We start from the raw sequence: 13,530 nt of genomic DNA on the forward strand, positions 1-13,530 counted from the left end.
TATTTGTTCTGTTTTGCAAATTGCTGAAAATCCTAGCTTCTTCACACTTGGGTGATTTTATCACTTAACAAAATCTAATTTATAAAAATGGTATTAGTTTAGCTTTTTAAATCAATTCAATATTTTGAAAAACAAAAGAAAATTACACTAAAAATAATGGATCTTGATTTTTTAACCCATAAAAAGGCCAAAAAGCAAATATCTGAAAACTGAAAAACAAACAACTACATTTGAAGACATAGGGGTAGAGCCCAATGTTGCTCTACCATTAATGAGCTGTTTAATTCTACGAAGTCATGTTAACTCTCTAGAGCGCAGTAATTTCACCTGCAAATAGACTGAGTTAAAATAGTATCTTTCAAGGCAAATTTAATTCAGAATGATAAATGATTCAAATTATATGTCAGCGACCCGAGAATAGAAGTAGTGAGGAAATGATGAGAAAAAGAAATATTGCTTTGTTTGACCCACAGACAATGGATGATGAAGGATTGGGCCACCTGCTCCGTTCAGTCTTATAGGAGTGTAAATTTTAATTCCACGTCACTACTGACTCATTGTTAACCTATCATGCATGATGAATTATATGAGTGTTTATTGATTTATCCACATTCTCTCATATTGTCCGCTTTAACCAAAAGAAAGGATATTTTTGAAAAGACCTTTTGAAAGCAACAGTAATAAACGCAGTAATTGTGTAACAAAATACAAAATCTGCATTGATTTCAAATTTATAACTTTGGTCTCCTAAACAATATGCAAGAGACAAATGGACTAATAGATCAAGGCCCAACTTTCATTACTTGTGTCATATTTCAGAATCATTTTTTTTTTTTTTTTTTTTTTTTTTTAGACAGGCAGAGTGGACAGTGAGAGAGAGAGACAGAGAGAGAAAGGTCTTCCTTTGCCGCTGGTTCACCCTCCAATGGCCGCCGCTGCAGCCGGCGCACCGCGCTGATCCTGGCAGGAGCCAGGAGCCAGGTGCTTTTCCTGGTCTCCCATGGGGTGCAGGGCCCAAGCACCTGGGCCATCCTCCACTGCACTCCCTGGCCATAGCAGAGAGCTGGCCTGGAAGAGGGGCAACCGGGACAGAATCCGGCGCCCCAACCGGGACTAGAACCCGGTGTGCCGGCGCCGCAAGGTGGAGGATTAGCCTATTGAGCCACGGCGCCGGCTTTTCAGAATCATTTTTAACAAGTATATTTGTCACTCACTATTTTATTTCTAGATTGTTAAACACCACACAAACTAAACAAATGTTGTAAAATTTAACTACAATAGATCAACATTTCCATAAGATATAATAGCTCAGAACAACTAGTGATGTTAAGAGATGAGATTAAAATAAAACATTGCAATTACAAAGTCAATGCAGTATCAATGACAATTACAGCTTCCCCAGTTCTCAATAATGCATTCATCATTTACAAACATACACACACGCACAAACACATTCACACTTATATTATGTTCTCTGGGGTTTTCATGGTTGTTTTTTAAAGTAATGCTCTGAGCATGTATTTTTGCATGTTTCTTGAAAGCACAGTACTCTTAAGGCCACAGGTGCTGATTTACCTCCTTATTCACTCATCTTTTTCCATCTTTTCTATTCGTGTCATAAATATACCACTGAAGAAGCAGCATGACTTGTCAATTACTATCAAGGGAATATATATTGTCCTTTTGTTACTGAAATTCCAAGCTATTATTCCACTGAGTATGCATTTCATTCTCAAGTAGACATCTCTAGACACATCCCCAAGGAACCATTGGTATTACAGTTATCGCCAGGGGAGTTTTTGATTGGGGCTTTGGTTAATTTGCTGTGGTGGTGATTTTGATCCTTTAAGAAATCACTTTGAGTACCTCTGTCACACAGAAAATACCTATAAATATTGCCAGTCAAGGCTACTGGAGCTTAGCAACACTCACAAAAAGAACAGAAAAGTGACATAGATAGGTCAACATAAATCTATCTGGGCTGCTAGCAAAGAGAATGCAATTCATATAGATTTTTGGCAGAGGAATGGGCTTTAGAGACTAACAACTGCTTCATTTTACAGATGAGAAAATTCAAATCCACAGACACTTAGATGTTCTTGGTCAGATAGCTAATTAGTGGCAACAGCAAGATGAAAACCCAGCTTCCTTTTTCTCAGTCCATTGCTTTTTCCACTTCACCTGCTGTGAGCTGTTGACATTGAGTCAAAAGCTAAGTCTTGCTATGTGAAGTAGCACATTGAAATTAGCCATGAGTATTTCTTTTAATTTTCTTTATGTATAAATATTAGTAGAACAAAAAAAGTTTGGGATGTTGTTTACCAACTAAGTCACATGGAAATATAGGAGGCAGTGTTTTCTAATCATATGGCTTGTAAGTCAAACATAAAATCTTGTCTTGTTATTTGAAGGATACATAATTACCCATGAATCTACTCACATCTGTCAGGGAACCCAACACAACAAAGATCTCAGTGTGGAGTGTTCCTTTGTCTCCCTCCTGCGACATTATGTTCTTTGCTAAATGTCACAGACATATTGAGGTTGAGAAATGGTGTGGCATTTTCTCTTTATCATAATGAATTCTCTTCTCTGTTGTTACTGTCTTCCTACAATTAAGTTTTCTCTCCACTTCTTGTCCTAATGTTCATGAACAAACACTGGAAGAGAATCACAAGCAGGAGAACTTCTAAAACTTCCTATTAACGTAGTACAAACTTTGGCAATGCAGGCAGCCACAGTAGATGTGTTTTCCTGACCTCTTAAGTAGGAGGAAGCATTATTTTCAGGAAATAAATGACTCTTTCACAAGCTGTGCCCTTTGTTCACCAGCTTAAGGATAAACATAAATACCACTTGCTTAAAGATGTATTAGAGTCTACATTAGTGCAAAATCATTCTTTGCCTGCATATTTAAAATAAATTAACATAAAGATACTATTCCACAGGAAAAATATATACCTAGAACCTAATAAAAGACTCTGTAAATCGAAAAGCAGATGGCCCAGTTTTTATAGTTTTCTAAATTCAAGGTACTACATAGATAAGATGCTTTCTTTCCAAGGTATCTTTAATCTTATCAGAATAGAGCAAAACATGGAGTAACTGAAAAGCTTGTGGGGGAATTTCAGCAATGTGAATTTAAAAATGTTTGTTCCCTGTCGTTAGTCTCTTGTCTTCATTTCCAGAATCTGTTTATATCTGATCTAGTTAACTTGTTATCCAGAAAATATCAAGATTCTTTTATTTGAAAGACAATATAAAACGTTTTCCTTATGACTTTTCCAATGTATTGTCACATCTTTGCAAAGTACATGGGTTTTAAAATTTTGGCAACAAAATAAACTTAACTTTCAATTCCATTTTTCATGAAATTTAAAAAATTTAGCATATTCTCTTCTCCTTGTATCTTCACTCCTCTTGTAACTTTTTGGTTAATGCAAATAGAGGTGGAAAAACTGACAACTAACTGAGCACCAAAAAGGAAACCTGTTAAAGTGAAATGAACAATATGAGAAACGGTGACTTGATCAGCCCTCACCCTGACTGTTGATGAGCAGCTTAATATGTTATCCCGCTTAGTATTTTTTTGTTTGTTCTACTTAATACTTTTGGTTGAATACTGTAATCAATACACAATTCTTCTTAAGTGCTGAAACTTAACTGAAAAATGATTGCTGTTAAATATAAGAGTGGGAATAAGAGAGGGAAGAGATGTGCAATTCGGGACATGCTCAAGCTGACTTACCTCAAACAGTAGAGTTAGAAACATACCAGGGGATCCCAATTCAATCCCATCGAGGTGGCATGTACCAATGCCATCTCACTAGTTCCAGTGATCAATTTCTGTTCACAATTGATCATAATGATAGGACTAAGAACCAAAGGGATCACATAAACAAGAATAGTGTCTTCAAATACTAGCTGATAGAATCAAAAAGGGAGAGAATGATCCAACATGGGAAGTGAGATACACAGCAGACCCATAGAATGGCAAATGTCCTAACAGAACTCTGGCCTCATAATCAGCCCTTAAGGCATGCGGATCCGGCTGAAAAGCCCATGAGAGTATTTCAGGCATGGAAAGCCAAGACACTCTGGGGAAAAAAAAAAAAAAAAAAAACCTAAATGAAAGATCTCCGCGAGTGAGATCCCAGTGGAAAGAATGGGTCATCAAAGAAAGAGGTACCTTTCTCTGAAGGGAGGAGAGAACTTCCACTTTGACCATGGCCTTGTCTAAATATGATCGGAGTTGGTGAACTCAGGGGGCTTCCATAGCCTTGGCAACTCATGACAAGAGCCTAGGGTGATTACTGAGGCCATAAACAAGAGTGTCAATTTGTTAAGTCAACAACAGGAGTCACTGTGCACTTACTCCTCATGTAGGATCTTTGTCCTTATTGTGCTGTACATTGAGATTTAATGCTATAACTAGTACTCAAACAGTATTTTTCACTTTATGTTTCTGTGTGGGAGCAAACTGTTGAAATCTTTACTTAATGTATACTGAAACTGATCTTCTGTATATAAAGAGAATCAAAAATGAATCTTGATGTGAATGGAAGTGGAGAGGGAGTGGGAAAGGGGAGGGTTGCGGTTTGGAGGGACTTTATGGGGGGGAAGCCATTGTAATCCATATTCTGTACTTTGGAAATTTATATTCATTAAATAAAAGTTAAAAAAAAGAAAACTAAAAAAAAAAAACTGACAATAGTTAAATATGTGCAAAGCCATCCTAAATCATGTTTGCTGCAATGAATATTGAAGAGTATTTCTAAAAACCATAAAAATAACTATAAAGTTTTGAAAAAATATTTTTAAAATAGCATTCCTTAAAAAAAAGGGGGGGGGACCTGGCACCACCGCTCACTAGGCTAATCCTCCGCCTTGCAGCGCTGGCACACCGTGTTCTAGTCCCAGTCGGGGTGCTGGATTCTGTCCCGGTTGCCCCTCTTCCAGGCCAGCTCTCTGCTGTGGCCAGGGAGTGCAGTGGAGGATGGCCCAAGTGCTTGGGCCCTGCACCCCATGGGAGACCAGAATAAGTGGCTCCTGCCATCAGATCAGCACAGTGCGCCGGCCGCTGCACACTGGCCGCGGCGGCCATTGGAGGGTAACCAACATCAAAAAGGAAGAACTTTCTGTCTCTCTCTCTCACTGTCCACTCTGCCTGTCAAAAAATTTAAAAAAATAAAAATAAAAAAAGCATTCCTTTTAAAATAAATCTGTACGTGGCATTTCTTGCTATATGAATCATCTCACACTCTTTAAATGTGGCTGCCTATGGTAGGTTTTCTTATAGCATGGTGTACTGAACACTGGCACTGTATGTAATATTCCAAACTAATATCAGAAAAGAGGGTATGAATATCCACCAAATCATAGACAGATGTCTAATTTGTCTGCCAGAATATAGTAAGTACTGTTCAGTCAATACAGTGTGAATTATCTGTAATGAAAATAAGAGCTGGGCATGCATAAGTACACAGAGTCAGAGAGGAGTCTCAGGAGCTTATTCTTAGGAACTTAAAAGGATTCTACTTTCTATTCATTCGTTGCATGATTTATTATAACTGTCCTATAGAGCAGTGCCCCACAGAGAAAGTATAGTTAAAGTTGGATTGTTTTTCCATCATAAATCCCCCTTTTGAATGATTTATCACTTGGCTATTTTATTTGCTTTTTACTGAAACTTGGCATATAGGCACTTAAACTTTGAATCATTATTTCCTCAAATTTAATTTAAATCACTTTAGTATTTCTTTTTCATCAACCAGAGAAGCACAAAAGGTGTCATATGGGGTATCACAAACTCTGTTTATAAAATAGAGCAGCTATCAATAGGAAGCAGATAATAATTGTTATATGAAAATCCTTTTTAAAATCCCTGCTGGATAAAAGAGAATGTGGCGTGTTCTAGGGATATTCAGTTATTTTTCAAAAATCAGCTTCTTATTTCAGTCACTGAAGCATATTTCTGAAATACGTTTATAGCATTGTAACCATAATGATAACAACAAATAATTATAAAAATCAAATGCAATAATGATTATCTCCATCTAAAAACCTAAGTGAACTATGGCTTGATTAATGATTCAAAATATTACATTTTTTAACTTTTATTTAATGAATATAAATTTCCAAAGTACAGAATATGGATTACAATGGCTTTTCCACCCCATAACTTCCCTCCCACCTGCAACCTTCCCCTCTCCCGCTCCCTCTCTCCTTCCATTCACATCAAGATTCATTTTCAATTCTCTTTATATACAGAAGATCAATTCAGTATATACTAAGTAAAGATTTCAACAGTTTGCACCCACACAGAAACATAAAGTGAAAAATAGTGTTTGAGTACTAGTTATAGCATTAAATCACAATGTACAGCACATTAAGGACAGAGATCCTATATGAGGAGTAAATGCACAGTGACTCCTGTTGTTGACTTAACAAATTGACACTCTTGTTTATTTTGCCGAAAAAACTATGGGTTTAAATGAAAGCTTTTTTGTTTATTTTGAAAATCTTTACTATTTTTCCCTTTGGAAAAATACTTTTAACATTTATGATTGTACTGAAAACAAATTAAACATAAATCTTACTTCAAGTAATAGATTAGTTTTATTTTCTACTAAAGCTCAATATTTTTGTTTATATTCATTGAATGTCATAAATAAATATCCATAGATATAATTTTAAATAAATACACATATGTCAAAATATTCAATTAATTCTATATTTTTAAGAAGTACTTAGAGCATACCATTATACATAATTTGTAGTTGTGTAATATTTTGGAAAAACACATTCTCTCCTATCCTTCTAAACACATTTATTTAGTCTGTTTTACTAAATTCATCTGTTGAGTCCCATCTCTCATCTTTCTTTTACTATTCTCAGGGTTTTCATACACTTCTATGTTACCTCATGGTTTCACTTAACTTCTGTGTGTTGATAACTCTGGAATTCATGATGTACTATATGGCTGAATGTAGGCACTTATTTGAAGGTTCCACAGCACATGAAACTCAAGTGCACTAGAACTGAATCAATTCTATTTTTTCTCCAAAGTCTGCTCCACAGTTTTTTAGTCTCAGTGAAAAAATTAAGATTTTGCATGTTCTTCTAGTCTTGTCAGGTAGCACAGGACTATATTCTGTGCTGTGTATCTTTCCTATCATTGGAACTGCATGGAAATAATTTCTAGGAAATAATTTACTATGATTCTCCTGCATGAGCTGAAAGGTTTGACCTACCCCAAGCCTTATATAAATGTATCTTTTGTAGTTCATAGTCTTAAATTTCTGATTATATTCTGGGTACCTATTTCTCAGTTCCTAATACATTCAGAATACATAAATTTTTAAAAATTATTTTATTTATTTGAAAGGGAGAGACAGAGAGGAGGTCTTCTATCTGCTGGTTCACTCCCAAATGCTTTTAACAGCATGAGCTGATTCATGTAGAAGTCAGGACCCACGAACTCAGTCTGGGTCTCCCACCTCGAAGTCAGGGACCCAGGTACTTGGACTATCACCTGCTTCATCCAATGCTCACATTAGATGTAAGTTGGCATCAAGAACTGAGCTGAGACTCAAACCCACGTGACCAAATGTGGATATCAACATCCAAGTAGTATCTTGACTGCTATGACAAAATGCATGTTCTTCAATATGTGTTCATTGGATGTAAACATTTAATATGGGCCGGCACCGCGGCTCAATAGGCTAATCCTCCGTCTGCGGCGCTGGCAGACCGGGTTCCAGTCCCGGTCGGGGCGCTGGATTCTGTCCTGGTTGCTGCACTTCCAGGCCAGCTCTCTGCTGTGGCCCGGGAGTGCAGTGGAGGATGGCCCAAGTGCTTGGGCCCTGCACCCCATGGGAGACCAAGAGAAGCACCTGGCTCCTGCCTTTGGATCAGTGCAGCGCGCCGGCCGCTGCACGCTGGCCGCAGCAGCCATTGCAGGGTGAAACAACAGAAAAAGGAAGACCTTCCTCACTGTCCACTGACTGTCAAAAAAAAAAATTAATATGAAAACACACTAACAGATTTAATTAAATGTTTGACCAATTATATTAGTTTTCCATCATTTTATTAGATTTCTTATTTATCTACATATATTATATAATTGTTTTATATTTTCCTGTTTCACAATGATATTTATGCTTTCAAGCAATGAAAAGGAAATCACGTAAATTATTACATAAGTCATCGCTATAAATGTTTATGATAGTTTCCAACAAGCATAATGGCATTCTATTTATCCTTTGTCTGTTAGCATTTCCAAACCTATAAATCATCTATCCTGGGTATGTTCCACTTTTAGAACTCATTCTTGATTATTTCAACCAAAAATCTAGCTCCCTTTTTTGAAGTATTATTGCAAATGTTTTTGTTTCATTTGTTTGAAATATTAATCCTATTTATAAATGGACTTATTTCATACATAGATTAGTTTATTGAAAACTGGATCCTGAAAGTCTTATTTTCTTTACATATTTAGTAAATTATTTATATGTGTACTGAACTGCACAATATGTAGAGATAAGAACAGATATTTGATGAATTATCCTATCAATCATTTGTAAAGGCAGAGAGAGTTTCCATCATCTCTTTCAATCCCAAAATGTCTGCAATAGCAAAGACTGGGCCACAAAGAAGCCAAGAGCCTGGAACTCCACTCAGTTCCCCCACAAAGTGGCAGGTGCTCAAGAACGAGTACTATTTTCTGCTGCTTCCCCAGGCATATTGTAAGGGAGCTGGATTGAAAGCAGACTGGCTGGAACTCAAACCAGGACTAACGTGGTATACCAGGATTGCAGGTGGCAAATTAACCAGTCGGGCCACAACACCAGCACCAATTTGTAATTTTGATGACGTTTATTTTACCACTTTCTCACTATGGTTGAAATTTTGGTATTACTTTGATCTAATATTTGTTTCTCTAACCTTAAAAAGCTCCCTCCTATCTATCTCCCTAAAAGTTTATAGATTTGTGTTTTACTTTTATTTCTATGATCAATTTTGAATTGGATTTTGTGTGTGAAGTCATGTAATACAAGATTTGGTTTTTGTTGTTTTTTTCTTTCTTCTTTTGCAGGTGGATGTACTTTTGAAATTGTTGGGGCATCATTTTTTGAAAAGACTGTCCTTTCTCCACTGAGATAATTTTGCATCATTGTTGAATCTGTTGTCAAAATAGGAGCATTTCATTTTATAGACTTTCAGTTTTACTGATACACATACCTGTACCAAAGTCTTACACTGTATATTTGTTATTTGTTTGATATCAGGCACTGCAAGCTGTCTGAATTTTCACTGGTTTTTCATTGTAAGCTTTCCCAACCTAGGTACTTCACATTTCCATATGAATTTTATAATCAGCTTGATAATTTCTATAAAAATATTGCTGGTATTTAATTTGAAAGGGTTGATTGTATAAATCTACTGTTGAAGAACTGGCACAGAGAAATATTACCTCTTCTGACTCATGAAGAGTGTGTATCTATACATTTATTTAGGTCAATGATTTTTATTGACTCTATTTTGTAGTTTGCACTGGTCAGCATTCTGTGTTTTGCAATGTTTTGCGTATTTCCTATCTTTTGCTGTTATAAATAATGTCTTTATAATTTCATTTTCTGTTTATTTCTCTACATTTATCTTGTATCTTCCAATACTGTTACACTTACTTAGCTCTGGTGGGTATTTTGTAGATCTCTACAAATTATCGATATAGAATACTGAACTTATGAATCTTCTTTTTGAATCTAAATCACAATTTCTTTTTTTTTTCTTGCCTCATTGTACGGGACTGTTCTCCCTGTACAATATCAAGTAGTTATAGAAGCAGTAGAGATTTTTGTATTTTTTTCTAAGCTTGGTGAGGATACACTCCATGATTTACAACTAACATTGCTATTATGATAATATTTTCTTTAATGTCTATTCATTACAAGAAATTTAATTCAATTTGTAATTAACTGAACAATTTTATAAGGAAAAATACTAAATTTTCTCACGTTTCATCTTCATCTATAAACATAATAACAGATTATTATTTTTAGTTTTCTAATATGGTGAGTGGCATTGATTTATTTTAAAGATTTATTTATTTATTTGAAAGTCAGGATTACAGAGAGAGAGAAGGAGAGGAAGAAAGAGAGAGGTCTTCCAACCACTCTTTCACTCCCTAATTTGCTACCATGGCCTGAGCTGCACCAATACATAACCAGGAGCCAGGAGCCAGGAGCCAGGAGCCAGAAGCTTCCTCCGGGTCTTACCACACGGGTGCAGGGGTCCAAAGATTTGCACCATTTTCTACTGCTTTCCCAGGTCATAGCAGGGAGCTGGATCAGAAGTGGAAAGCTAGGACATGAACCTGCACCTATTTGGGATGCCAGCACCACAGGCGGCAGCTTTACGTGCTACAACACAGTGCCAGTCCCAATATTGATTTTGAGTGTTAAACTATCCTTGCATCCTAGCTGTCATCATCATGATATATTATCCTTTTAATTTATTATTGAATCCATTTACCTAAGACTGTGTTAAAAGTTGTTGTATCTAGATTTAGAGTTGACCCATAGTTTGCTCTGTTGTAAATTTTTGCTTCTATGTACCAAGATAAAGTCAGTCCCTGGAAATGAATTGGTAAGTATTTCTTTTTACTTTTTTTGACAGGCAGAGTCAGACAGTGAGAGAGAGAGAGAGAGAGAGAGAGAGAGAGAGAGAGAAAGGTGTTCCTTTAGTTGGTTCAATCCCCAAATGGCCGCTATGGCCAGCACTATGCCGACTCAAAGCCAGGAGCCAGGTGCTTCCTCCTGGTCTCCCATGCAGGTGCAGAGCCCAAGCACATGGGCCATCCTCTATCGCCTTCCCGGGCCACAGCAGAGAGCTAGACTGGAAGAGGAGCCACTGAGACAGAACCCAGAGCCGCAACTGGGACTAGAACCTGGGGTGCTGGCACCACAGGTGGAGGATTAGCCAAGTGAGCCACGGCGCCAGCCAAATTGGTAAGTATTTAACTACTGTTAAATTAATGGAGAAGTCTGTACTTAATTTTCAATACTTATGGATAAGAATTGGCATTAATTCACTAAACATGTTATCAAGATTGGGGTTTGGGATTTTGTTCATTTTCTTGTCAAAGATTTTTTTTTTTCAAATCTTATTTTAACTTTCTAAAAAGTTAGTGTTTTTTTTTTTTAAGATTTTTTTTTATTTATTTAAAAGTCAGAGTTACCCAGAGAGGAGAGACAGAGAGAGAGAGAGAGAGGACTTCCATCTGTTGGTTCACTCCTCAATTGGTTGCAATGGCTGGAACTATGTAGATCCAAAGCCAGGAACCAGGAGCTTCTTCCTGGTCTCTCACACGGGTGCAGGGGCCCAAGGACTTGGGTTATCCTTTACTCTTTCCCAAGTCACAGCAGAGAGCTGGATCAGAAGTTGAGTAGACAGGTCTTGAACTGGCACCCATATGGGATGCTGATGCTTCAGGCCAGGGCGTTAACCCGCTGCACCACAGCAGCAGCCCCAAAAAGTTAGTGTTTTTAACAGATTCAGAATAATTTGTGGATAAAATTCTAAGAATATAATGATATTCCTTTCTCTCCTCCTTCTCTCTCTTCATCCCTCAACCTCCTCATCCCCTTCTTTCTCCTTTTTTTCTTTCTTCTTTTTTATTTTTAAGATAATACATATATATAATATAAATTACATTAAATCTAAATATTCACCAAATAAGAAGTTTAACAAATAAAAAGCAAAGTTTAATGAGGATATAGGTAGCAGCTATAACCAATGATTGAATGGAAAATGACCATTTCAGTCATATACAGTGATTTTTAAAGTAATCATATGACATTGAAACTGTAGTAGTTGTATTTGACTCGCTAGCATTTTGTTGAGAATTTATCATTCACTTAGATCAAATGGGATTTCTCCCTGGTATGCAGGGATTGTTCAACATTTGCAAATCAATCAATGTGATGCACCACATTAACAAACTGAAGAACAAAAAACATATTATTACCTCAAGAGATTCAGAGAAAGCATTTGATAAAATAAACATTCTTTCATGACAAAAATTTTAAGCAAATTGGCTATAGAAGGAATATTTATCAATACAATCAATGCAATGTATGACAAATTCATGGACAGCATCATATTTAATGGGGAAATGTTGGAAATTTTCCCACTAAGATCTGGATCCAGACAAGGATGTTCACTCTCACCTTTGCTATTCAATATAAGCCTGGAAATTTTAGACAGAGCCATTAAGAAAGAAAAAAAAAGGATACAAATTGGGAAGCAGGAAGTCAAAATATCGCTATTTGCATAGAGTCAATCATATGTGTATAAATTAAATTGAAAGCAGATCTTAGTAAAAATAATAATGGGAAAAGGAGAAAGCGGAGGAAGAAGGGTAGGAGGGTGGGTGGGAGAACAGGTAGGGCTGGAAGAATCACTACATTCTTAAAGTCAAATTTATGAGATACAAGATGTTTGTATACATTAAATAAATGGTTTCTGGGGTAAAAAAAGAAACTACAGTAGTATGACATGCTTTTTTCATTTTTTTTATTTTTAACTTTTCTTTAATGAATATAAATTTCCAAAGTACATCTTATGGATTACAATGGCTTCCCCCCCCATAACTATCCTCCCACCCGCAACCCTCCCCTTTCCCACTCCCTCTCCCCTTCCATTCACATCAAGATTCAGAAGATCAGTTTAGCATACATTAAGTAAAGATTTCAACAGTTTGCTCCCACACAGGAACATAAAGTGAAAAATACTGTTTGAGTACTAGTTATAGCATTAAATCTCAATGTACAGCACACTAAGGACAGAGATCCTACATGAGGAGTAAGTGCACAGTGACTCCTGTTGTTGACTTAACAAATTGACACTCTTGTTTATGGCCTCAGTAATCACCCTAGGCTCTTGTCATGAGCTGCCAAGGCTATGGAAGCCCCCTGAGTTCACCGACTCTGATCATATTTAGACAAGGTCATGGTCAAAGTGGAAGTTCTCTCCTCCCTTCAGAAAGGTACCTCCTTCTTTGATGTCCCATTCTTTCCACTGGGATCTCACTCGCAGATATCTTTCATTTAGTTTTTTATTTTTTATTTTCCAGAGTGTCTTGGCTTTCCATGCCTGAAATACTCTCATGGGCTTTTCAGCCAGATCTGCATGCCTTAAGGGCTGATTCTGAGGCCAGAGTGCTGTTTAGGACCTCTGCCATTCTATGGGTCTGCTGTGTATCTCACTTCCCATGTTGGATCGTTCTCTCCCTTTTTGATTCTATCAGCTAGTATTTGCAGACACTATTCTTATTTATGTGATCCCTTTGGTTCTTAGTCCTATCATTATGACATTCTTTTTTTTTTAAGTTGTTATTTATTTGAGAGGTAGAGTTACAGACAAAGAGGGAGGAACAAAGAGAAAGGTCTTCCATCACTGGTTCATTCCCCAAATGGCAAAAAATGGCCATGGTGGAACTGATCCAAAGCCAGAAGCCAGAAGCTT

The sequence above is a fragment of the Oryctolagus cuniculus genome, chromosome 5, assembly GCF_964237555.1.
Source record: "Oryctolagus cuniculus chromosome 5, mOryCun1.1, whole genome shotgun sequence".
NCBI classification, from domain to species: Eukaryota; Metazoa; Chordata; class Mammalia; order Lagomorpha; family Leporidae; genus Oryctolagus; species Oryctolagus cuniculus.